The following is a 26,471-nucleotide window of genomic DNA, read 5'->3' as shown; positions in this document are numbered from 1 at the left end:
TACATCCTACTTCATTGAAGGCATGTTCATCAACACAAAAAGAACAAAGAAGAGAAATGGGAAAAGCAAATAATTTTTTATTGATTTCTCCTAGGTTTTCACAAAAAACTTTCTTAAAGATTTTAAAGTGAATATACCTTCTCTTCCGTAAGGGAGTTAACATCTGAGTGCCCTATAAGCTCACTCTCATGTAGCTCATTTCCAAGACTATTAGAGTGTATTATGTGTTGACTATTCATGCTCTCTCACCCTTACTGTGCTAATCTTTAGCTGGAGTATATTTTCCATACTTGGCCTCACTGTGGACTTTGGACACGGCAATGTGACCAGCTTTGACCAATGGAATGTGAGTGGATAGGAAGTATGTTATATCATAGCTAAACCTAAATATGTTCACATGGCATGTCTTCTTTTGTTTCTTCCCTGCACTTAGCAGGTAGCGGTTGTCCTTTCAGCTTTTATCCATAATGTGAAGAAGACACAAGGTCCAGACTGAAAAGATAACTCATAGTAGCAGAACGGAATCGTCCTGTATCCAGGAGCAGAGCCTCCGAGTGCTGGGACTGCAGTTGACCCACAACTAACATACCATGGACAACTCAGTAAACTTTGTTCTTCTGAGCCACTGAGATTGTGAGGTTGTTTGTACTGAGCATTGCCCTACTCAAAGTTGACTGATATATGAAGTCATATCAATTCTGTCTTCTAAATATTTCTCACATTCAACCACCTCTTTTTTTTTTTTTTTTGTGGTATGCGGGCCTCTCGCTGTTGTGGCCTCTCTCGTTGGGGAGCACAGGCTCCGGACGCGCAGGCTCAGCGGCCATGGCTCACGGTCCCGGCCGCTCCGCGTTATCTGCCTGGACCGGGGCACGAACCTGTGTCCCCTGCATCGGCAGGCGGACTCTCAACCACTGTGCCACCAGGGAAGCCCCAACCACCTCTTTTTACTTGCCTTGTTACTATCCTGGTCCAGGTGCTCATAACCTCTCACTGAGTTGGTTGGAATAACTTCTTAAATGTATCCCCTATCCATGAGCTCTTACTTCCCAAATCTATCCCTGAAGTTATCATTCTAAAATACACATCAGATTAGATTGCTGTTCTATTTCAGGACCTTCTATGGCTCCCCATGACCCAAAAGTAAAAGCCAAGGTTTATGTGGCCATCTACAGTATTACTTCCAGTAAGTGTTCATCTTCCTCCCCAGTATTACACCAAGATTTCTGAACATCAGCCATATCAAATGAACTCACTCTCATATTTTCTTCTTATAAATATTATTTCTTTCTCAAGTTGGCAAAATCCTATTCAATCTTCAGGACCCAGTAAATGTCACATTTACTTTTAAAAAGATTTTCCAGGTTACAGAAATTATATTTATTTGCCCTCTCCCTCTTTTAGTGTTCTGTACACAGTTTTGCAATAGCACGTATCTACTATGCTGAGAATATTTTTTGGTTTTAACTCTTCACTAGTCCAAATTCCTCAAGGATAGGGGCCCATACATATTATTCTTTAATCCCAGCTGTTATTATTGTCCCTGACTTATAAGAACCATTCAGTAGACCTGCCTACAGCTTGACCACAGTTTACTTTTGACAAGTGCACTGATTAATGAGAGCTGGTTTGTGAAGCTGGTTTATATGAGTGGGCTGGAAACCTTCCACTGCGGGAACACTTGAAGATACTTCTACTTCATTATATCCCTCAAGCCAACACATGGCTATGTTTCCCACTCTTACACCTGGTTCTTACTTAAACCATCATCCCAGGAGGCCAATGTGCCCCCATCTAAGCATATGTATCAACACAGCCATACAGAAGTTTGTCTCCATATATTCGTGGTTTTTAACATCAACTGTAAATGAAATGGTGCGTGAAAATTCTGTATGTTTTTATAACGTATCATTTCTATACTTTACGATATCTCCTTTGACTCTCTTCGCTCTTAGTACAGCTTACCCAGGACCTTTTGATGAGTCATGGTAGATGACCGTAAAGACAACTCTTATCATTAAATGAATCTTCCTCAACCTTCTGCTTTCCACATGAAACATTCCTGCTTTTACACATATAATTCACTTTCCCTCCCCTAATAATAAAAAAGATATCTCTCTTCCTTTTAAATAGTGCGCCTCTGTCCAAACGCTTCACCCACTCCATTCACTTTGACTTCTCTGGCACCTCAGCCCACTGATCGTCCAAACTCTATGGTCTGGTTCTTCAGGACTTTCTTGCTACTGATTTCTTCCCATCATTTAAAATATTCAAGCATGCTCCTCTGAAAAAATATTTAATATTCCTCCAAACTCATACATGCCTCTCCTGTAACCAATCTATTTTTTCTCAGAAATACGAATGATCTCTTTATTATTAAATCCAAAAGGTATTTTTTACCTACTTCACCTAGACAAGTGTTTCTCAAATTCTAATGTGCGCAGGAATCTTATTAAAATGCAGATTCTGACTCAGGGAGTCTGGGTAGGGCCCGAGCTTCTGCATTCAGAATAGCTCCCCGGTGATGCAGATGCTACTCACCTGCAGACCACATTCAGAGCAGCCACTTTCTGTAGTGCTTGCCACTCCTTTCGGAGACTTTTGTGTTCCTGGCAGGAAGGAGGTGAGGAAGGTTCACAAAAATTGTGAACTGCTCTTTCTTTCTCTGTCTGACCAATAGAGGGGGCTGTTGTGTAAACTGGAAATGGTTTTTCTATATATCATCAGAATAATCGCACAAAAACCTTCCTTCCCTATAGTTTGAAGAGATATTCTGACAGCATTTTTTGCACAATGACATGTAAAGCATCTCAGACGCCAGAGGCAGGCAGTCTTGTTAAGACAGCCTCTCTCCCAACACAGGTTACAACGTCCATCAGATGAAGAAATCTAAATCCTGTGTCATTCCTTCTCAACCTCACAGCAACCTGGGTTCAAGTCCACCAGTCATCAGACTTTTGTTTGTGGAGAATCTCCCAGAAAGGAGCTCACTGCCTCCTCACTGCTCCACCATGACCCTGGTGTTCACCTTGATGCTTGAGGTGCTCCTGTTCCTCAGTGAGTACTGTTCCATTTTACTCTCTTGTCCACACGTGGAACATTGCTTTGGACTGACTTTGAATAGACTTTTTGTTCTGGCTGAGTTCATTGATTCAGCATTGATGTTTCAGGAGGAGCCGGAGCCCAGTCGGTGACCCAGCCTGACGGCCACATCACTGTCTCTGAAGGAGCCCGTCTGGAGCTGAGGTGCAGCTACTCATCTTCTTCTTCGCCCTTTCTCTTCTGGTACGTGCAGTACCCCAATCAAGGACTCCAGTTTCTCCTGAAGTACACATCTGGAAACAGCCTTGTCTCAGGTATCAAAGGTTTTGAGGCTGAATTTAGGAGGAGTGAGAAGTCCTTCCACCTGAGGAAAACATCAGCCCATTGGAAAGACTCGGGCAAGTACTTCTGTGCTCTGAGTGACACAGTGACTAAGACTACAGTGGGAGCTGAACACAAATCTCCTGAGACTTAGTAGCTTAAAGACTCAGGGTCTCAGCCTATGTTATTTTCAGGATGTTGGCATGTTCTGTGAAGGCAAACAGTACAGAGAATACAGAATCCTAAATTATTTGGTTCTCATGGGCATCTTAGATTTCTTTTCTCTTTCGCAAAGAAAAGACTATTGGTTTCTTAATTTCAGTGCTCTCAGTGGTCTTGAGGCTGGTGGGTGGTTTCTTGTCAGTGTCACCTGAGAAGGCTGTGCCTATACTGTACTGTTTTCTTCAGAGTAAGTTTTTACGTCATAAAAAGAAAACCCAATCTTAATATTCTTTTTCAAAATATAGTTGACAATTCCAAGGTATTTGTTCTCACTTATTTAATTTGGTTCAAACAAATGGGATTCTGGTTGGAATCACATTGGAAACTGACATTTTAGGATATTATATTTTCCTACCAAGAATATTATATGCCTCTTCATTTATTCAGGTCTTGTTTTAGTCCTTTAAAAGTAAATTTTGCTTGCTTGTTTCCATAAAAGTTGGAAAAAATGAAATGGATCATTGAATAAGTGTAGTGTTGATGTCTAGTATTCTGTGTCTGTTCCTCTCTCTGAACAGGGAAGAGAACCAACATAAAGTGGAGCAGCATCCCCAGTCCACAAGTGCCAGGAGGGAAAGGTTTGTATTTTTAACACAGTCACACACGCAGCAAGAGTGAGAGTTCCAACCATTAAGAAGAACATATCTCTGTGCAGGTGATAGGCTCAGACTCCACCTTCTGCTCTGTAATCATGGGGACCCCGCCCACGTTCAGTCTGTTCACAACCCCACAGAAGGAGGCACTCACTTTCACACAAAATGATGTTTCTCAGAATTCATACCTGAGGTTGTTCTGTTTCCTCCTTTCTGCACACTTCGTTAGGCAATATAAAAATACTTTACGAATGATGCTTGTACACAAAGAGCTTACTACCTAACAGTCATAGGAATATCTCTCTCATTAGATTTAAGCTTTATGAAGATACCAATTTTTTTTTTACCAATACGCATTCACTGAACAATGGTTGAAAGAATGAATGGCTGATAATATTTATACCCATATATACAGGCAAATTTATAGCCAATGGTTAGAATTTGTATGGAAACTAATTTCAGCTCCCTATAACGAAAAATGAACAATTAGAGGCTTTTCAAAACAAAACAGACTGCTTTGAGGTGTAAAATATTCTTCACTACAGGAACTAGTCAAAGAAAAGTGGAATGTCCATTTTCCAGTGATTTGCAGAAACGATTACAAAACAATATGATTTTGCACCAAACTAAGAATTTTAAGTTTTAAATGAGGGAAAATACCGTGAAAGAACTGAACAACCAAAAAGCTTGTAAAATTCACCACAGATTAAAAAAAAAATCACTTCCAAATTCATGGAAATTGGATTTTGAATTTTTACTTGACGCATGTGTAGGAATTTAAGTGAGGGCAATGGTAGGAGAACACATTCCAAGCAGGGTAAACTTATTAAGAGCAGAGATCAAGAAACAATAAGCAAGAAGAATTTAGGAAATTAAAAGTTTTTAATATTACTGAAAGGGACAATTTTTATTGGATGGTACTGTGAGATAATATGAAATGTTAGCTTGAGGCAGTAGTTTATCCAAGAGGGCCACACACAGCTCAGAACTGGGTTTCTTTCCAGATAAAAATACAACTGTCATGAGATTACCTGTCTTTAGCATAAGCAACATTAAGGAATATATTGAAGTTGTTTTTTAGAATGAGTTATTAATCTAAATTTAAACTGGTAGATAATATCAAAGATTTACTTTTACAAGCACACTTCTAAATGTATAGAAAAACTGGATTTCCATAATGATTGATTCAATAAACAAATAAATTTCGTTTTCCCTGAGCAATTCTACCACCAACTATCGCCATATTGCAGGAAAGGAAAAATCTAAACACTTTCCCAATGTGTTGCAGTTTTATGATCACTTTGCAGCATGAGTTTTGTTTAGACGTAGGGGGAGACTAATAGCTTCTCTGCCTTCATTAACCTCCCGTAAAGGACAAACTTTAAAATCAAATAATACAGACCAAACAAATAAAAATAACTACATTCTGCTTTGCTTTGTACTTTGTTCTCTTCCTCATCTGGCTGCAAAAACCCTTGCATGATTTTCACTGAAAATAACTCCTGAATTCATGTGAGATTTTGCCCTCCTCAGTACTTGTACTGGTAGAGTTTAGATATGTTCCCATCTACTTCCCTGCTCTTCAGGGTACTGAGTTGCCATAAGGATAAGCCAGGCAGATAGGCCTTCAACATTAAGGCTAATTTGTAGCTTACCCCCACTGTGCCTTTTATCATCACAAACATGTTTGTTGTCTAATTTGGCTCACTCTTAGAAGACCATGGTTTGATGTACTTAAAAAAGGATATTCCTTCAGGCAGCAATATACTAAATTTTTAGGGGTCTTATAGCTCCATTTTTCTATTAAATGGTGCAGGGTTGAGAATCAAGTAAGCACATAAAAAACAGACAACAACACCATAGTAAAACTAAAATTGTTATTCCACTGTTTGGTGATTTAGTTTATATCCACATCGTTCAGAAAGAGAAAGACTTTCTTCAAAAGTAGAAACTGAGAAGATTGAGGAAGAGAATTTATTTTATTGAATAAAAGACTTTCTGTAACACTCAGTGATGGACGAAGTGAGAGATGTGGAAACTTCCAGTCAAAGTTTGTACATTTTACTTTCATCAAATGTCTATGATCCATTCCAGAAAAGCAACCCATAGATTTAGAATAGTCCCACTCACCATTGTTTCATCAAGGAAAAGTTTTCCTGGTGCTGAATGTTGGGTAATGCTATATACTATATACAACGGAATGTTGGGTAATGCTATATTTGGGGTCTTGAATGGTGGAAGAGACCAAGAACAATTTAAGAGAAAGGGAGGGGAAATAAGAATAGACCATGGACAGAGAAGATTTGTCCAAAAGAGACTATTCAAGATTTGCTTTACTCTATCATTAACATTGAAATTAGAAAGAGTTATTAGAATAGGTTCACAGACTCTCAAAACTAGAAACCATTGTAGAAAAGAGTGTAAGCACAAAGATGCAAGCCATGAACACATCTGCTTTGCAGACATATTCATTTAAGTGGCTATCTGTGGTTTTCGAGTTTTTTTCTACACGGTAGAGCTGCCATATCATTGTGAGCTGTGGAAGTTAATCACTGGACCATTTCAGGGAACATCATTCACACCTTAGCCTAAAATATAGAGAAAGACAATGCAGACACATGAAGAAAGACAGATCTGAGAGCATCATCAGAGCCTATATATCCAGCTCTGCCTGGAACGGCAAAAGTCAAAATACTCTCATTGGGAACAAGCCAGCATGAGTTGAGATTCTGTCATTTACAACAAATAGATCCATAATTAATACAGAAGAAGGTGGAGGGGAGCCTTTTGGTTTTGTACTATTTTATGAGCTGAATTTATGGTGCTGAGAAGCATTTTTCAGTCAAAATAACTAGAGTTATGTAGATACAGATCATCACTGGTCTACCTTCATTATACTAAATATGAATCAGGTTAATCCTATGTATGTTTTATGAATTTCTGATGGGAAAAAATTAGAAAAATACAGAAAACATCCACAACTCTGCCACATAGACAAGCACTCATTATTTTTACCTATGTCTATCTTTTTCACAATTTTGCACGTTGTTACATCATATTATAGAGACAATTTTACGTCCTTTTTATTAACACTCACTTTTGTCATTAAAAATACCTTGTATTCATACTTTGAATTGATTATTCACTATTCTACACCATAGATATACCACACGTAACTTTATAGTTTTCCTGTTTGGGGATATCTTGATTATTTATTTCCAGTTTTTCATCATTTTAAATAGCATTATGGTATACACCTTTAAATAAAAATTTGAATTTGAATTTCTCATCATTTTATTACAACAGCATCCTAGAACTGGAATTAGTGGTTCAGTGGGTAAAAACAGGTTATAATCTTTTTGCTCCTTGTGTCTCGGGTATGGGGAGTTAGTGCTTAGTGCGGACAGAGTTTCAGTTTAGGAAGGTGAAAAATTCCGCAGATGGATGATGGTGGGAGCTGCACAACGATGTGAATGTACTTAGTGCCACTGAACTGTACAGTTAAATACGGTTAAAATAGTATGTTTTATATTATGTGACTTCTACCACAATAAAAAACGTTTCCAAAAAGTATTCTAAATGTATCAAGTCTACTCCCTAACACCTTTCTTACTTGAACCCACTACAGTCAGATTTTCATCCCTACCATTCCGTTGAAATCACTCTTGCTGAGGTCACCAGTGAGTTTTAAATTTTTATTTATTTATTTGTTTATTTATGGCTGTGTTGGGTCTTCGTTTCTGTGCGAGGGCTTTCTCTAGTTGCAGCAAGTGGGGGCCACTCTTCATCGCAGTGCGTGGGCCTCTCACTATCGTGGCCTTTCTTGTTGCAGAGCACAGACTCCAGACACGCAGGCTCAGTAGTTGTGACTCACGGGCCTAGTTGCTCTGCGGCATGTGGGATCCTCCCAGACCAGGGCTCGAACCCGTGTACCCTGCATTGGCAGGCGGATTCTCTACCACTGCGCCACCAGGGAAGCCCACCAGTGAGTTTTATATCCACAAATCCATTACCATTCCTTATCTTATTGAGTGTCTCCAAAGAATGTGGCATTATGACTACTCTCTCCCTGAAACACCATCTTTGCCTGGATCCTGGAACTCCACATTGTCCTGGTTTGCCTTCTTCCTTGCAAACCACTCCTGCTCAGTCTCCTTTTCCTACATCTTCCTCCTCTTGCTGGTGTCTACATGTTGTGTTTTCTCAGAGCTCAGTCCTGAAACATTTATTCTGTTCAAATGATCTTGGAGGGGTTCAGGACATGCCACCCCAAAATAGGCTACTAGTATAAAAGCACTTAAGCCTAGCCACTTTGGGTCTTCATTTTTCTATGAGGACCCCTATGTACATGTAAAAAGTATTAAATAAAATCTCTATGCTTTTCTCCTGTTAACCTGTTGTATGTCAACTTACTTCTCAGGTCCAGCTGGAGAACCTAAGAGGGAACAAGTAAAGCTTTAGCTCCCCTACAATCTCATCTAGGGATATGGCTTTAATTACTATTTATACATTGATGACACACAAATTTACATTTTCATCCCAACCTTCTCTATTGAAAGCCAGGCTCATATATACTGTAATTTTTATAACATCTACACTGGATATCTAATTGGCATCTAACATATCCTTAACATAAGGCCTGATTTCCCCCCATAGGTTCTTCCCTCACTCTTTTCCATCTGAAAAAAAAAATGGCAATATAATTCACCTTACCAGAAATCTAGGGACTCCTCCTTAATTCTTCTGTTTCTCCCATACCCCACATTGTCAAACAAACCTGCCACATAAGATTTATTTTTTTCTCATAAATAGTTTGACTTTGTTTTTCAGTTCAAACAATGATGTTACACGATGGGTTTCAGTGACCACCAATTCATTTTTGAATTCTAGATGACAGATAGATAGATAGATAGATAGATAGATAGATAGATAGTTAGATAGATAGATAAGATCAAGGAATCTTGTCTCGAGGTTGCTGCCTAGTTAAAACACCTCCCTGTCTTGCAATATTTCTTGCCTAGCTGTTCAGGACTTTCCCTCAGAAGCCAGGAGCCAATGAACTGCTTACTTCTTTGGTACCTTGGAGATTTTAGACTCTGGAGCAATGCACCATAGTAAGATTCAGGATGGTGGAGGTTTTTTTAAGGGAAAGTTAAGAGTGGAAAGTGAAATGGGAAAGAGGCAGCATGATATCTGGATCTCAAGCATGTTCTAAAGCAGTTTTAGGGAAAAAAAATTCTAATACACAAACCCATACACACACACACGCACACACACACACACACACACACATGACTAGATTCCATTAGAATTATCTATGCCTGCATAAACCTTGGCAAACCTTCATATAATTTCAAGCGTATAGGAATCCCAGTTTAAAGACTACTGGTCTAAAATGGGACAGGGAAGTCCCTGGCAGTCCAGTGGTCAGGACTCTGCACTTCCACTGTAGGGGGCATGGGTTCAATTCCTGGTCAGGGAAATAGATCCCACATTCCTTGCAAGCACAGCCAAAAATTATACAATACAATACAATAAAAATAAAGAAAAAAAATTTTTTAAGTAAAATAAAATGGGACACTCTCACTAACACACTTGTCACAATATACTTACTGAGAACTCATTCCTCCCCACTGATTTGAGATATTATCTTTAACATATACTAAATTTCCATATACAATTAGGCTTAATTATTGATTTGCTATTCCATTTAATTGACCTATCTGCTTAGTCTTAATTTGTATTTAAGAAGGTATTTGGGGCTTCCCTGGTGGCGCAGTGGTTGAGAGTCCGCCTGCCGATGCAGGGGACATGGGTTTGTGCCGTGGTGCGGGAAGATCCCACATGCTGTGGAGCAGCTGGGCCCGTGAGCCATGGCCGCTGAGCCTGCGCGTCCGGAACCTGTGCCCCACAATGGGAGAGGCCACAACAGTGAGAGGCCCGCGTACAGCAAAAAAAAAAAAAAAAAAAATATATATATATATAACTAACACTGTATGTATACATTTTGTAATTTAATATATCCAAGAGAGATCCACAAGTTCAGCTACTTGAGTTAATTTTGCTCCTGCTAATGACTGGTTTTAAAGGGAGTTTAGAGTAGCTATTGCATAACCAGCTTGGTATTTTTTCTTTTCAATATTAAAGTAAGATTATTTTAAAAACATGTCAATTCAGAATTTTGTATGAGAGTGTCCGAAAGATCTGTTCCGGGCATGAAGGCATTTTGAATAACAGAAGTACAATCATGAGATTCTTTAATTGAGAAGTGTAACAAAGTTGAATAATATGTGGAGAAATTAATATTTTATGATTAGTCAACTAACTGGTAGATAAAGTTTGAGTGTTTTAGATTGGAGAACAATTTGTACTGTATGTAGTACCATCAGATTTAAATGGAGATTCCGGAGCAAGATCTGAAGATGCTTCAACCAATTTAGCCAAGGCTGTAATTACTTTGAGACAAGGAGTGTAAGTTTTGTTGACTTTTAAGGGGTAGGCCATGATAGGCAATGGGTCTTTGTTGTTTGCCATGTTGTTTAGTAATATCCTTAGGCATGGCTTTCCTTTTACATTCATACACAAAGAAAGGTTTATTACAATCAGTGGTGAACTTACGATCAGCTGTCTTATGGAGGTGTATGATCCATAAGCTGTCTTATGGAGGTGTATGATGTCACCTGCAATATATTCCCTTTAGAGCTGGGCGCACAGAATACAGGGGCTTCTTGTGGCTCTTTTAGGGTCCCAATTGAGTTAATGGGAAAAATATAAATTCAAAGGTTTGATAACCTAATGACCAAACTCTGGCATCTATTTTGGCCTTTCTGAACAGAGCTGGGATGTCAAAACTAACAGAGAAGAGAAGGGGACCTCTGTGACAGGACTCCGTGTCTGCAAGCTTCATTCTAGTCTTCTGCAAAGGGAGATTACCTTTTCTCCTGCTATTAGGTCCCAAGATACGTAACTGGACAGATGTTGTGGTGAATAATTATATTGTTTGCTATATCAATATATAGGTTGAAAAAGCTGCAGTAACTAGTCTAAAGAGATTTGCCTTCTTATCATAAAGTGATTTATTTCTACCTTAGGTGAAAGAAAAGCATACATAGGTGTAAGGATACATGATCATTACATCTTAGGTTGTTTCCATAATCCATTATATGTAGTATTTTAAAATAAGTTCCATCACAGACGCAACGACTAAACACAGGATTTGGTCGAATCATCAATCTCCCTTTCAATAACAAATTTACCTCGTGTTTATTTTCAGATGTAATTGGTATCAGTTCAAGAGCTGGTTAATGCAAAAGGAAGTCTGGGTTCAGTGAGACTCTCACCTAGTCCATAGAGAAGCTGACATGACCCACATCAATCTGCTCCTCCAGGAAACCCCTGTTTTCTGTTGTGGGGCAGCAGCAACACATAGCTCAGCAATTCTTCCCTCACCGTGTCAGGCTCACCTCACCTTGCAGAGCCTTGAAATTGAAGAAGACACTTTCCATCTAGAGGAAGACCTCAAACATGCTTCTCTCCAGCCTTCTGAAGGTGGTCATGGCTTCACTGTGGCTAGGTAAGGATGGCCCCAGTGGGATTGTACCCCTCTAGGACCTAAGGACTGGGGGAACAGGTGGTTTATGGGCACCCTGGGAAGAAGGGGCAGTAGAGTGTAAAATAGAATTTCTTTGTTCCACAGTACTTATTCTTAAACTTCTGATTCTGCTTTTTTTTTCTTTAGGATCCAGTATTGCCCAGCAGGTAACTCAAGACCAACCAGTAATATTAGTGCAGGAGAAGGAGGTTGTGACCCTGGATTGCATATATGACACAAATGAGTTCACTTATAGTCTATACTGGTACAAGCAGCCCAGCAGTGGGGCGATGATTCTCCTTATTCGTCAGGACTCTTATAACCAGCAAAATGCAACAGAAGGTCGCTACTCACTGAATTTCCAGAAGGCAAACAAATCCATCAAACTTGCCATCTCAGCTTCACAGCTGGAGGACTCTGCAGTGTATTTCTGTGCACTGAGTGAGCGCACAGTGAGAGGCGTGTTGGAGGCAGGTATACCAAAACCCAGGGCTCTGCTTGATACATCTGCCTGCTATAGGGACCAGGGCAGGGAATTGCCTTCACAGACAGGAAGTGGTTAGGGCTGTGGCAGCACAGGTGTAGGGTTAGAGGGAAAACACTCCTTCTAAGAACATATTTCTCTGGGTTCGTAGACCAGGTCTAGAGCTATCATTCATCAAAAACAACCTTATCCCTGAAAATCTGGGTTCAAATTTTTTATTGAAGACAAAAAATAGCCACATAAAATCCTTGCCCATTTAGTGATTAGAATGAGCTAGAAGAATTGACTAAGGAAATTCAGAGACATCTGATTCAAAAATTAGTAAAAATATGCGTGAATTTTTTGATTTTCAATTTCTTCATTAAATATTTATTGAATATATATTACATTACAGGTATTGTTTTGAATAAGGAAGGTTGTGAAATCTCTGTGATTTTCCTCTTTTTGAATATTATGCGGTTTTACACCGTTTAATGAAGTCATTTAATTTAGTTTTGTTAGCTGAGTTAATGGTACACTTGTTTACTTTCTAAGGTGCCTGATATGTCACAAACTTTGTGCTAATCCTCATTCTGTCTTATTAACACCTCTAGCATGGAACAGCTCGATTACCATAATGTAAGCTTTACCTGCCTCCCATCAGTCTTATCCACAAAAAGATCAATAATTAGTGGCTCTTAAAAGGACATTGTGAGAAGCAGACTATGAATTATCTTGTTTCTCTGCTCTTGCCCTTCACTGCACCACTCCTTCAAAAGTATTTTTGCCATCATGTGGCACATTTTGGAAACCTCCAGGCCCTCTTTTTCAATCAGTGTTACACAATCCCAAATACTCCTTCCCTCAAATTTCCTCCTTCTACCTCTAATCCCATTTTCTCAGTGTCTTAAAATTTGAATGGTAATGGGTGGTTGCTAAGTGATCTTGTATTGTAACTGCCTCTTATATTTGCATTTCAAAAGCACTTGTGTAGAGTAGAAATCTTAAAAGGAATGTCTTACAGTCCCTTCATTAAGTGGTGCTGGAAAAATTGGACAGCTACGTGTAAAAGGATGAAATTAGAACAGTCTCTAACACCATACATGAAAATAAAGATCTAAATGTAAGACCAAATACTATAAAACTCTTAGAGGAAAACATAGGCAGAACACTCTCTGACATAAATCACAGCAAGACCTTTTTTGGTCCACCTCCTAGAGTAATGAAAATAAAACCAAAAATATACAAGTGAAACCTAATGAAACTTAAAAGCTTTTGCACAGCAAAGGAAACCGTAAACAAAATGAAAAGACAAGCCACAGAATTGGAGAAAATATTTGCCAATGAATGCACAAACAAGGGCTTATTCTCCAATATATACAAACAGCTCATGCAGCTCAATGTCAAAAAACCAAACATCCCAGTCAAAAAAATGGGTGGAAGATCTCAATAGACATTTCTCCAAAGAAGACATACACATGGCCAAGAGGCATATGAAAAGATGCTCAACATCATTAATTATTAGGGAAATGCAGATCAAAACTACAATGAGGGGGGCTTCCCTGGTGGGGCAGTGGTTGAGAATCCGCCTGCCGATGCAGGGGACACAGGTTCGTGCCCCGGTCCAGGAAGATCCCACATGCCACGGAGCGGCTGGGCCCGTGAGCCATGGCTGCTGAGCCTGCGCGTCCAGAGCCTGTGGTCCACAACAGGAGAGGCCACAACAGTGAGGGGCCCACGTACCACAAAAAACAAAACAAAACAAAAACTACAATGAGGTATCACCTCACACTGATCAGAATGGCCTTCATCCAAAAATCTGCAAACAATAAATGCTGGTGAGGGTGTGGAGAAAAGGGAACCCTCCTACACTGCTGGTGGGAATGTAAATTGATACAGCTACTATGGAGAACAGTATGGAGGTTCCTTAAAAAACTAAAAATAAAACTATCATATGATCCAGCAATCTCACTTCTGGGCATATATGCAGAGAAAACAATAAATCAGGAAGACATATGCACCCCAGTGTTCATTGCAGCTCTATTTACAATAGCCAGGACATGGAAGCAACCTAAATGTTCACCAATGGAGGAATAGATAAAGAAGATGTGGTACATACATACAATGGAACATTACTCAGCCATAAAAAAGAATGAAATAATGCCATTTGCAGCAACATGGATGGACCTAGAGATTGTCATACTGAGTGAAGTAAGTCAGACAAATATTATATGATATTGCTTATATGTTCAATCTAAAAAAAATGGTACAAATGAACCTATTTACAAAACGGAAGTAGAGTCACAGATGTAGAAAACAAACTTATGGTTACCAAGGGGGAAATGGGGAGGAGGAATAAATTGGGAGATTGGGATTGACATATAACACTACTATATATAAAATAGATAACTAATAAGAACCTACTGTATAGCATAGGGAACTCTACTGAATACTTACATGGGAATAGACTTACATGGGAATAGAATCTAAAAAAGAGTGTAATGATTTACATGGGAATAGAATCTAAAAAGAGTGGATATATGTACATGTATAACTGATTCACTCTGCTGTACAGCAGAAACTAACACAACATTGTAAATCTACTATACTCCAATAAAAATCATTTTAAAAGTCTTAAAAATTTTTAACTCAAAAAATCTTACCTTTTTTTTTTTTTTGCGTTACTCGGACCTCTCATTGTTGTGGCCTCTCCCGTTGTGGAGCACAGGCTCCGGACGTACAGGTCCAGCGGCCATGGCTCACGGGCCCAGCCGCTCCACGGCATGTGGGATCTTCCCGGACTAAGGCACGAACCCGTGTCCCCTGCATCGGCAGGCGGACGCTCAACCACTGCGCCACCAGGGAAGTCCTACTCCCTGATCTTTGATGACCATCTCGGTCTAGGACACTGATCACAAATGAAATCTTATAAACTGGCATCAGACTGGCTGCAACAAAACCATCTGGGAGCTTTAAAAAATTACACACTTGTGGGAATTCCCTGGCAGTCCAGTGGTTAGGACTCCGCACTTTCACTGCTGAGAGCCCGGATTCAATCCCTGGGTGGGGACCTAAGACCCTACAAGCTGTGCAGCAGGGCCAAGGGAAAAAAAAAATTAAACAGTTGTGGGTCTCAATCCTGGAAAGTATGATTCATGAAGTTAGTTGTGGGATCCCAGAATCTGTAATTTTAAATCACTTACACATTGATTCTTTTATTAGCTGTTGTATGAATATCAGCTGTGTCTTTAATAATTTGAAAAGCTGGGAAAAAAGAGAGTCCTAACTCATGCTCGAGGCTTTTGAAACAAATCCACATCTTTAGAGTTCTTAACCCAGTGGAGGAAAATTATTCGATTAAAGTTTGGCAATAAAATATGGCAGATGGATGGTAACAGAAAGCATCCTTGAGGTTATTCACTAAGAGTATAAGATTAGTACTTGTCTGATTCACATAGGCCAACCCTTTTATCTTGGAGTCAAGAAAATAGTAGGAGAATAAGACATTGATCTCAGACCATTCTATAAGGATTTGATCATTTCAATTATGATATTTCTTTTGTTTTCACATTTTAATGATTCTGAAATTCAGGATTCTTTGACTATTGATAAGATAGTGTGGCTTTTTCCTCTGAAAAGATTTATTAAACAGATATTATTTTGGGACCGATAAAATATTATATTTCAAGTAGTAGTGATTCCTCAATCAGTGACCCTTGATTCATTAGTTTTGTTTGGTATAACAAATATTTAGTGAGCATGTAATACAGGTCAGTCACTGTTGCTCTATAAATTGGGGTACAATGCTGAAACACAGAGATTCACTCAGTACTGATTTGGCTTCTTATTACGTCCTCTGTAATCAACCTCAGATTCTTTTCTGACATTCAGTGGATTATAGGCTGGCCCACCATGGATACCTGAGAATATAAAGTACTATATAAAGTGCTTAAGAGAACTGTTATCTTCTCAGCTGCAGAAATACCTGGGATGCTCTGTTAAAGAACTTCCATGTCAGGTAGTGTCCTAAGAGCAAAACAGACCTGAGAAGTTATGACAGCTCTTGATCAGATTTCCAAGCACCACCTGAAGACTGGCATGTACCTCATGAATAAAGTCAAGGATAACATTTTTCTGACTTGAGGAGACCAGGAAACGTGCATCCCATTTCAGTGTCTTTCCACCAGGGGGTGCAGTTTCCTAACACAAACACATTTCCTGTGTGAAACTAGGCTTAAGTTTATCACTTCACTGTGACTTCAATATTTCTTCATGTGAAGAGTCAAGGACATTATTCAGGAGACACTCTAGAGATGAACTCTTCTCCAGGCTTAGTGACTGTGATACTCTTAGTGCTTGGTAAGCAAAATGCCTCTAAAAATTTGGATTCTTTCTTCTGTTATGTCAACAAAACCTTTAATCATAATTTTATCCCAGAGCTTTATGCCCCAAATGATACAGAACTCTTTTATTTTGATACGCATGGCACCGAATCTGTAGATTTTGTGCAAAAGCTTTTAAGTTTAATTAGGTCCAATTTGTTTATTTTTGTTTTTATTTTCATTAGTCTAGGAGGTGGGTCATTAAAGATCTTGCTGTGATTTATGTCAAAGAGTATTTTTCCTATGTTTTCTTCTAAGAGATTCAATAAATAAACAATGCATTGAGTGAGATATTCTTTCTTTGCGAGAGCTTCCTTGTAAATGAATTCTTGATCACTGTCAAACTATGTGTCCTGATTTTTGGCTAGGGAAATTGTGTCACTGACTCTGATAATTTTTTCAGACTATATTTTCCCCAGATGAAGCCCTTATTTTTCTCTGAGGTGTCCTTTCCCTTTCTTTACTCCTTCCTGACATGTCTGATTACTGGGGCACTTTAAGTGGAGGCAATGTTGTGAGCGTGGAAAGCCTAGGTATTTCTATACCTGTCATCAGCAATGTAGCAGACAGTACGGCACTGGTCTCAGCAACAATGCCAGTACTTTGCTGAAAAACTAGAAGGAAATCTCTTTGCTCTCCTATCTCCTTGTACTCCTCTTCGTTAAGGACAGCTGGGACTCAGCCTACCTGTTACTTTCTTCTCAGCTATTTGGGGGCTAGAGGAAAGGCTTTCCCCAAACAACTAGTTTCCTACTTAGATGTCCATTGATCTGTACATGCCAAGCTTTCTCTACAACCTATTGTTTTCTGCTCTTCATCCTGGAGTTCCCTGCTACTGACCCCAGATTTCTATATGAGCCTCAATGGGACACCTCACTTAAGCTCTGTTGGCACAGCATGGCTGGCTTCCACAGAAGCTCCTTGGCTAAGCACAGGGGATCAGGGACATTTTAAATCTACCATCTTTCTAGAATTGCCTTATTCTTAGGTCAAAAAAACCTGTAGAACTAAAGTTCTAAAGGGCCATTCCTGGTGTGAGGAAGGTCAGAATCAATGATGATGAATGGAAAATACCTTGATATGGTAATGTTTACACATTTCATTAACACACTTGTACAGAAGCTTAAATTTCTGTGAAGGCTGATCTATCAATATTTTCCCTTATTCTTTCTGTCTCTCATGTTTAGAAAATTCATGACCATCCTAAATTTATAAAAATATGATTTCATTTTATTTAAAATATTAATTATCTCTCTTTGGAATTTATTTCGTAGCTGATATTAAGGTATGCATCCAAATTTAGTTGCTGATCTCTAGATGACTTCTCCATTCATGAAGACATATTTTACTGAATATACCATCTTTTCCCTATTTTTTGATAACTAAATTTCCATAAATAATTTGTATGTTTGGACTTTCTATTATGTTCCGTCGATATCTCTATCTGGACCTTTCTGGTAACATGCTTCTTCACTTAGTACAGCATTACACTTTGTCTTACTAACTGTGGAGGAAATCCCTCACCATTCTGTTTCAGAACTGAAGGCCTCCTGAAGCCCGAGATTATCTGCAGTATCAGATAGGGCCTCTAGAGGAAGATGCTACACAACTTGAACTTGATAGAAAGCCAGAAAGCAGCCAGTCCTTTGAGGAAGAGTTTTTACTTTGCATGCCAGTGTAAACTCACTCACTGCTCTGTCAGGGTGTCCATGTGGCTGAACTGTTTCCAGGAAAAACCTGCAGAAAGGAGCTTCCTGTTTCCTCACAGCTCAGACATGAAGCCCACCCTCATCTCAGTGCTTGTGATGATATTCACACTCAGTGAGTAAAGTCTCTTTTTATTCTATCTTTCTCTGGTCTTCTGATTTAGAATCAGTTTAACGAACTATTCTCCTCTGTCTGCAAGACAATCCAATCCCTGATCCAGAATTGGTGTTACAGGAGGAACAAGAGCCCAGACAGTGACTCAGCCTGAGGACCACATCTCCGTCTTTGAAGGGTCCCCAGTGCAGGTGAAGTGCAACTACTCATATTCTGGGAGTCCTGTGCTCTTCTGGTATGTACACTACCCCAAACAACACCTCCAGTTACTCCTGAGACACACCTCGAGAGAGAGTATCAGAGGTTTCACGGCTGACCTCAACAAGGGTGAGGCATCCTTCCACCTGAAAAAACCATCAGCTCAAGAGGAAGACTCAGCGGTGTATTACTGTGCTCTGGGGGACACAGTAACTGGTTTTACAAAGGAAGCAGAGCACAAACCCCTTAAGAGTTACTGAAAATATTTCTAAGTTCCCTATTTGGCCACAGTGGGGCATTCTCTCTCTAGAGACTGACACTGAGTTTCTCTCTCAAGATACAGTTGCCATCAGTTGTCAGTTAGCTATAGATTAATCTCAAAAATTTGTTCAAGGAAATTCTCATTACCTACAATGCCTAAATTAATTTTTAAAATAGTAAGTGTATTTATTCTATAGATTAGTACATGGAAAAATACTTTTGAAATAAAACTATGTAATGGCATAAAAATCCTTTTCTTGGCCCAGAGGGGCTCCCCAGGCTTAAGTGGTGCAGTCCCTCCTCTTTATCTCCTCTGCCGTAGCATCCACCCCCACGTGTGCTCATCACCACGTACTGAAGCACAGTTCCTGAAAAGGAGGATACTGTTTCCTGACATGTGGTTGCTGATCTTTCTACAGCTAATGCCTTTCCTCTCATGCACTTCATGGACCCATATTACCCAAATCAAGTGCAATCAGGAGAAACATCACAGCAATTTGAACAAGGAAAGTTTAATATAAAGAATTATTCACTAATAACAGGGAGTTATTTACTAGTGAGTAAAAAGAACTCTAAAGAACATAAGAATAGCATAGGTAGAGAGACGCTGTTATCTCTAGGACTAAGCCAGAGTTCTGAGGAAACTAACACGTTGTCATTTGTACCCCCTTCTCCTACCAAGCCAATGACTCAGGCTTCATTGGGGAGTGTGTGGCTGCAGCCTGCTGGATGGGGAAGTTTGCTGAGGTGCCAGAGAACAAGGTTGACAGGCAGAAGAACACCTCCCAGGGTTCCAACACAATTTATAGGAAGCTGGCAAGGGAGTGCTGCTGAATTTGCTTGGGTGCTTGTGAAACCTGCCAAGAAACCACCTGGGGGGATGTCATTAAATGTTGCTGGAGGTGAGCATCACTGGTGTCCAACAGGATGGCCAAGCACTGCAGGAACAAGAAGTGTGGAAGGGCTTCCCTGGTGGCGCAGTGGTTGAGAGTCCGCCTGCCAATGCAGGGGACGCGGGTTCGTGCCCCGGTCCAGGAAGATCCCACATGTCGTGGAGCGGCTGGGGCCGTGAGCCATGGCCGCTGGGCCTGTGCGTCCGGAGCCTGTGCTCCGCAGCGGGAGGGGCCATAGCAGTAAGAGGCCCGCTCACCGCAAAACAAAAATAAAAACAAAAAAGAAGTGTTGAAAACATGCCAGGACCTGGAAGAGATGCTGCTTCTTCCTGCAGTGTCCTTCCCGTTCCCTCTACTGACAAAGCTTAACATCATGCCAGCTGGCGAAGGAGAAATGTTTACAAGGTCCATGTCCAGAGTCACCCTCTGAATCCATGAAGGGTGGATTTCTAATTGAAAGGCAATAAATTGATAAGTGGCATGCCCCATCTTTCTGGTTACTGATCTTTCCTACACACCCCTCCATACACATTTGAACTTCCAAACAACGGTGAAATGACTCTATGTTTCTATCTAACAAGCTAAAGCTGTCCTTTGAACAAGCGAAGACGTTCTCATTTCCCCCAAATGAGGAGACCCATAATCCCAGCAGTCACTACGGATCACTGGCTGTATTAATTACTTCTAAAATTCAGAGGAAATTTCACTGAAAATGCTGTTATACACAGACTAAATTGTAAAGTTAATCTCTGACAATCTGCATATAAAATAATTATGGTGAGGAGAAAGAAGAAAATGGCAATGTATACAAAGGAACACACATGTAAAGAGCAAAAAGAAAATATAGAAAACTACTACATTCTTTGATTCCCAATTTGGTCACGATACTGCAATTGACATGGATGGCTTCTTTCTTTTATTACACAGTTTATATTTTCCCTGCCCTCAGCCATAACCTCAGTGGATTAGGTTACTTCCCTAGTGGTGTGATCCAAATCTTCATTCTCAAAGGGTCTGAGTACTCAAAAATCTTGTCTTTTTATTGCTTGCTGTAATTTAACATTAACGTTTAGTATCAGGCTTGGAAGTTCCCAGAGGCTCCCCTAGGAAATCTCCTGGGTTCCAGACATAGTCCTCTTTATATCTGTTGTGTAGCAGCTACCTAATTCCTCCTTGGTAATTGGTATCAATCACTCCAGTCAGTATAGTAACCTCATTTTCTATTCCTTGCTGTGAGACATATGTAGCCCAAATGGCCACATGGCTGTCTTATCTTCCAATTTAGTGAAATTATTGCTGTGTCCCCTGGTGAAAGCCTTTCTCCTCTCAGAGAGTAAGACCTCCAAACAAATACAGCTCCAAGTTACAAACATTGGGAGCAAAAATACTGCTAGTAGGTTACTGGTAATAATCATGAGAGCGTCCACTCCCAGAGCCACTTCCTTGATTCCTGGACTCATGCATTCTGGGTATGGGGGAGAAAACATCATATAATAGTCTCTGCTATAAAGCATATATTACATCATATAAGACAGAATCCCATCTTCTTACAGAGTTGTTTTCCAACTGGTGCTATAATGGAATCAATAAGCCATTCTACATTTCAACAGGCTGGCCACTTCTGGGTGACAGGGTATGAGGTAAGATAAATAATCCCATGGGCATGTGCCCACTGCTGTAATCTTGTGCAGTGAGAATAGCTTCTTCTTCAGAAGAAATACTGTGGGCAATCCCTTGATGAAATTAGGCATTCTGTGAGTTTATAAGGATGATGCTGGCAGAGTACAATGAGCAAGGAAGACAAATCCATATGCAAGTATCTGTGTCTACTCCTGCGAGAACACATCTCAGTCATCTCCATCATGGAAGATGTCTAATGCAATCCACTCGTCGTCAGGTGTCTGGGCAGTCTCTCTGGGGAATGACACCATATCAGGGGCTCAGCATTAGTCTCTGAGTTTGGCAGATTAGTCGCTGAGCAACACCATTAGCTAGGTCAAACTTGGTAAGGGGAAATCAATGTTTTTGACTTCATGCATATCTTCCATTCCTGCTAGCAAGGCCACTTTGCTCATGGGATCATTGATCAAGCATCGAGGTGGCTGGGGAAAGACATTGACACATCTACAGAGTGCATTGTTTTGTCCATTATTAAGAGCTTCCATTTCCCTTGGCCAGTTTCCACATAGTGCATAATTATCTTGACAGTCTGTGCCCATTCTGAGAGGTCCATCCAGATACCTCTTTCCTAGATTTCCTTGGCACTAATCTTCCGATCTTGTTCCATCCAAGTCTCTTACCAGAAAAATCATTAGCAACTGCCCAAGAATCACTGTAGATCAGTACCTCTGGCCATCTCTCACTCTAGAGAACATGAATAACCAAAAGGTATCACCTGATGATGTGGAGGGATTGTCCTTCATCTTCAGCCTTCAGTGGGCTACAGTGCTAGTTTTGTGTGGTACCAAAATAATGTGCAAATCCATATGAAAAATAGGCTTGATTTTCTTGTTCCTTAGTGAACTGATTATAAGGAACTCCCCAGAAGGTTATAGACATGGTTAAGGGAGAGTATACAAAACAAGAAGAGTTTGTGTCAAAGGAATCTGAGGTGCTTACTCATTCAGCTTACCTGGATCTTCTGGGGATGCCTGAGCCCCGTCTCTTATATATCATTTCCACTTGATGATAGATTGCTGCTGGGCATGATCAACAGTGCAGGTATGTAGTTGGACAACACTTGGTTCATGATGGAAGTTCAGGCTGCATGGTCACTAAGTTAGTTTTTTCCTAAGTTAGATATTCAGACTTTGCCATGGTCAAATAGCAAGTCAGAAACTGTTTCTTAAAAGGAGAATCAATATTTAAAGAAAAGGGCATATATTCCCCACAGCCCCCAATACCAGTGGACTATGCTGCAATTTTCCTGTTGGTGTTTCCCATGTCTCCATCCTATTTGCCATGGAAACTCCAGGCATCATTTTTGGATCTGCTGGATCATAAGACCAAAGTGAAGAAGCAGATAGCACTGAGATGTTCCTTCCTCTGCAATTTTTTGGAACAGTTTAAGAAGGATCAGTGTTAACTCTTCTTTAAATGTTTGGTAGACTGACTCAATAGCTTTTTTTTTTTTTGCGGTACGTGGGCCTCTCACTAGTGTGGCCTCTCCCGTTGCGGAGCACAGGCTCCGGACGCGCAGGCTCAGCGGCCATGGCTCAAGGGCCCAGCCACTCCGCGGCATGTGGGATCTTCCCAGACTGGGCACGAACCCATGTCCCCTGCATCGGCAGGCGGAATCTCAACCACTGTGTCACACCAGGGAAGCCCGATGCATTGTATTTTGAATGAACATCTTCTATATCAGTTAGAGACTGGGTCAGCTTCAAGTTACAAAAACTTCAAATAATAATGTTTTTAACAAGGTGGAGTTTACTTTCCTCTCACGTAAAGAATCTCTGTCATATGTATTATCTGCAGTCCAGGGCTGCTATACTACCGTCATCACGTTATAAAAAAATCAAGGGGCTTCCTTCTAGCTCTCTGTCTCTTGTCCTTAAAGTGTCACTTTTGTTTATATACTTGGCAGAAACTGCTAGAGATCCATCCACTTTATACGCATTACAGACAGAAAGAAAGAGAACGTCAAGATGCAAATGAGTACATGCTGGCCAAGTCAATCATTTCCAGAAAATCCACCCAACAGCTGCTACATTTCACTTACCAAAGTGTTATTCCATGTCCCCACCTTTCTCACGTCTGCAAAGGAGTCTGGGATGTCAGTATTTTTTCAGTCTCAGCATGATGTCACTCACATCAAAACTGTGGTTCTATTAGTAAAAAATAGGAGAGAATGGGCATTCTTTAGGCAAATAGCAATTTCTGCTATCCTCAGTTTAGGGTATATTAAGACTCATATGGGGTTTTTTGCTTCATAGTTATTCATTTTTGAAATACTATATCCAGTCTATCTCCCAGTTCTGTTGACTTTGCTTCCTAAAGGTCTCCAGAACATGTCACAAACCCCACACGCTAATTCACCTCCACCATCCTAATTAAAAATCCATTTAAGTCCCTTGCTCCCCAGCATGTGACACACCCCATCATTCTTCAATGTAGTCCTTTGTACCACAGTGAGAATGATCTTGTCAGAGTGCAGATTTGACCATGTCAATCACCTGGATCCCCATTTGCTCTTAGAAAAAAGAGAAACTTCTTTTAAAATTTTTATTTATTTTATTTTTGGGTGCATTTTGTCTTCGTTGCTGCGTGCGGGCTTTCTCTAGTTGTGGTAAGCCAGGGCTACTCTTCGTTGCGGTGCACAGGCTTCTCATTGTGGTGGCTTCTCTTGCTGTGGAGCACGGACTCTAGGTACACAGGCTTCCGTAGTTGCAGCACGCAGGCTGAGTCGTTGCGGTACACAGGCCCTAGAGTGCACGGGCTACAGTAGTCACGGTGTATGGGCTCAGTAGTTGTGGCTTGTAGGCTCTAGAGTGCAGGCTCACTAGTTGTGGTGCACAGGCTTAGTTGCTCCAAGGCATGTGGGATCTTCCTGGACCAGGGCTCAAACCCATGTCCCCTGCTTTGGCAGGTGGATTCTTAAACACTGTGCCACCAGGGAAGTCCCAAAACTTCTTATATTGACCTACAACACCTTGCATAATTTAGGATCTTGTTACCTCTCCAACCTCATTTCACAATGTACTCCTAATCTCTCTCCCTTTCTGTCTCTCTCTCTCTTCAACAATACTGGTATTATTTAAGTTTCTTTTTTTTTAATTAATTAATTAATTTTGGGCTGCGTTGGGTCTTTGTTGCTGCGTGTGGATTTTCCCCAGTTGTGCTGAGTTGGGGCTACTCGTCGTTGCAGTTTGCGGGCTTCTCATTGCGGTGGCTTCTCTGTGGCACAGCACGTGCTCTAGGTGCGCGGGCTTCAGTACTTGTGGCACGTGGGCTCAGTAGTTGTGGCTCGTGGGCTCTAGAGCACAGGCTCAGTAGTTGTGGTGCACAGGCTTAGGTGCTCCACGGCATGTGGGATCTTCCTGGACCAGGGCTTGAACCCATGTCCCCTGCATTGGCAGGAGGATTCTTAACCACCGCACCGCCAGGGAAGTCCTTAAGTTTCTTAAAAGTACCTTTTTCCTACTATATGACCCCTTCATAGCAACTGTAGGTGATTTCTTATTTATTTTCCGTTTCCTAAATTTTTTTCCTCCCTTCAAAAGAGTAAAAAAAATGGTAAATGCCTATCCATTCTTATACATCTGTCCAAGAGTCAGTAGCTGAAGGAAGCTAGGGGGCATTTTTAGAATTATAGACCTCTGCATTTTCACATTTGCAGTTTCTCCTTTATTTCTTTGATTATTTGATTAAGACCTGTTTTCACTACTACTTCTGTGAGTTCCTTAATGGTAGCGTCCATATCTGTGTGTCTCACCCTTGAAAACTCAGCATCAATGTATCTTAGGCATTAGGATCATCTAATATCCTTCTTCTTCTTTTCTATCCATTAATGTATTCTTTATTTTAAGTCTCCTCAAAAGGATACGATAATATTTGTTAAAAAAAAGAAATCTTTGGAAGTTTATGGATACATTCTTATGGCATAGCAGGGATTGGCAAAGCACAGCCCACAGGGCAGAGCAGCCTGCCACCTGTGTTTGGAAATAAAGTTTTATTGGAAAACAGCCATGTCCATTTATTTATGCATTGACCATGGATGCTTCGTGTTATAAGAGCATAGTTGAGTAGTCACGATAGAGACTATATGACTTCAAATCCTAAACTATTTACTATTTGACCCTTTACAGAAAAACTGTTTGTCAACTTCTGGGGTGTAGGAATTACATGGGAATTTTTAGATTTGCAGTTTTTTGTTTGATAGCAACAAATTAAATAACAAAAGCATATTTCTAATCATCTGTATGGCCAACTTAGAATACTCCCCTTGGTTTTGAGGCTTTTGTGTTCTTTACGTTATTTTTAACAAAGTAAAGACAAATGGAATAACGGCACTTTACAAATAAAAGCATCTCAGTTCTTTAAATCGATAAAAGTGTTAAGAATATTTTTTAAACATTTTTACTGAAGTATAGGTGATTTACAGTGTTGTGTTAGTTTCAGGTGTACAGCAAAGTGATTCAGTTATACATACGTATCTATCCTATTTCAGATTCTTTTCCATTATAGGTTATTACAAGATATTGAGTATAGTTCCCTGTGCTATACAGGGATCTTGCAGGGCAGTTTGTCTTGCATAACACCTGAGCCAAGATTTTCTTGACGATTCCACCAAAGGATCAAGAAACTAGAGGAATAGTTCTGTCAACTTTTATGTAACTCCAAACAAAACCTCCTGCTGCTTCTCAGCCAGCCATGCTGTTTGCTTTCTGCATACTGCATAATGGAGAATTTAACAGTTATCATAGTTTTAATGGTACTGGAAGATGTAGTCACTGTCCTCACCTAACAGGGTGGATGTCTGGACACCCACCTGAAGGTAAACACTGCCTTCTTCCCTAACATTCTGGAGTCCTGCACACTGGGTATTGGACACCTGAGCATTGGGAGTTAAAAATCAGGATAAACAGGCCAAAGAAATGGAGAGGGAGATAAAAGAACAAAAATAAATCTAAATAGTGGAAATATAGTAGTCAAGAAGGTTTTATTTCCCTGGTGATAACTGCA

At 40.2% G+C, this 26,471-nt stretch overlaps 1 protein-coding gene across 6 annotated transcripts in view; it reads right to left on the bottom strand.

Moving 5' to 3' along the window:
- SALL2 (spalt like transcription factor 2) overlaps positions 1–26,471 on the bottom strand; it is an 802,697-nt gene that overhangs the window by 391,509 nt on the left and 384,717 nt on the right. For 5 of the 6 annotated variants that reach the window (XR_013826964.1, XR_013826965.1, XR_013826966.1 and 2 more), the window contains one exon: positions 23,509–23,614. The exons of the other annotated variant lie outside the window; for it this stretch is intronic. The gene's annotated coding sequence lies outside the window, so the exon portion shown is untranslated. The remainder of the gene's footprint in view (positions 1–23,508; positions 23,615–26,471) is intronic. 6 annotated transcript variants of the gene reach the window in all.

The sequence above is a fragment of the Stenella coeruleoalba genome (assembly GCF_951394435.1).
Source record: "Stenella coeruleoalba genome assembly, chromosome: 2".
In the NCBI taxonomy this organism is placed as follows: domain Eukaryota; kingdom Metazoa; phylum Chordata; class Mammalia; order Artiodactyla; family Delphinidae; genus Stenella; species Stenella coeruleoalba.
The sequence above is the reverse complement of the archived record's forward strand: the minus strand, read 5'-3'. Positions and strand labels throughout refer to the sequence as shown.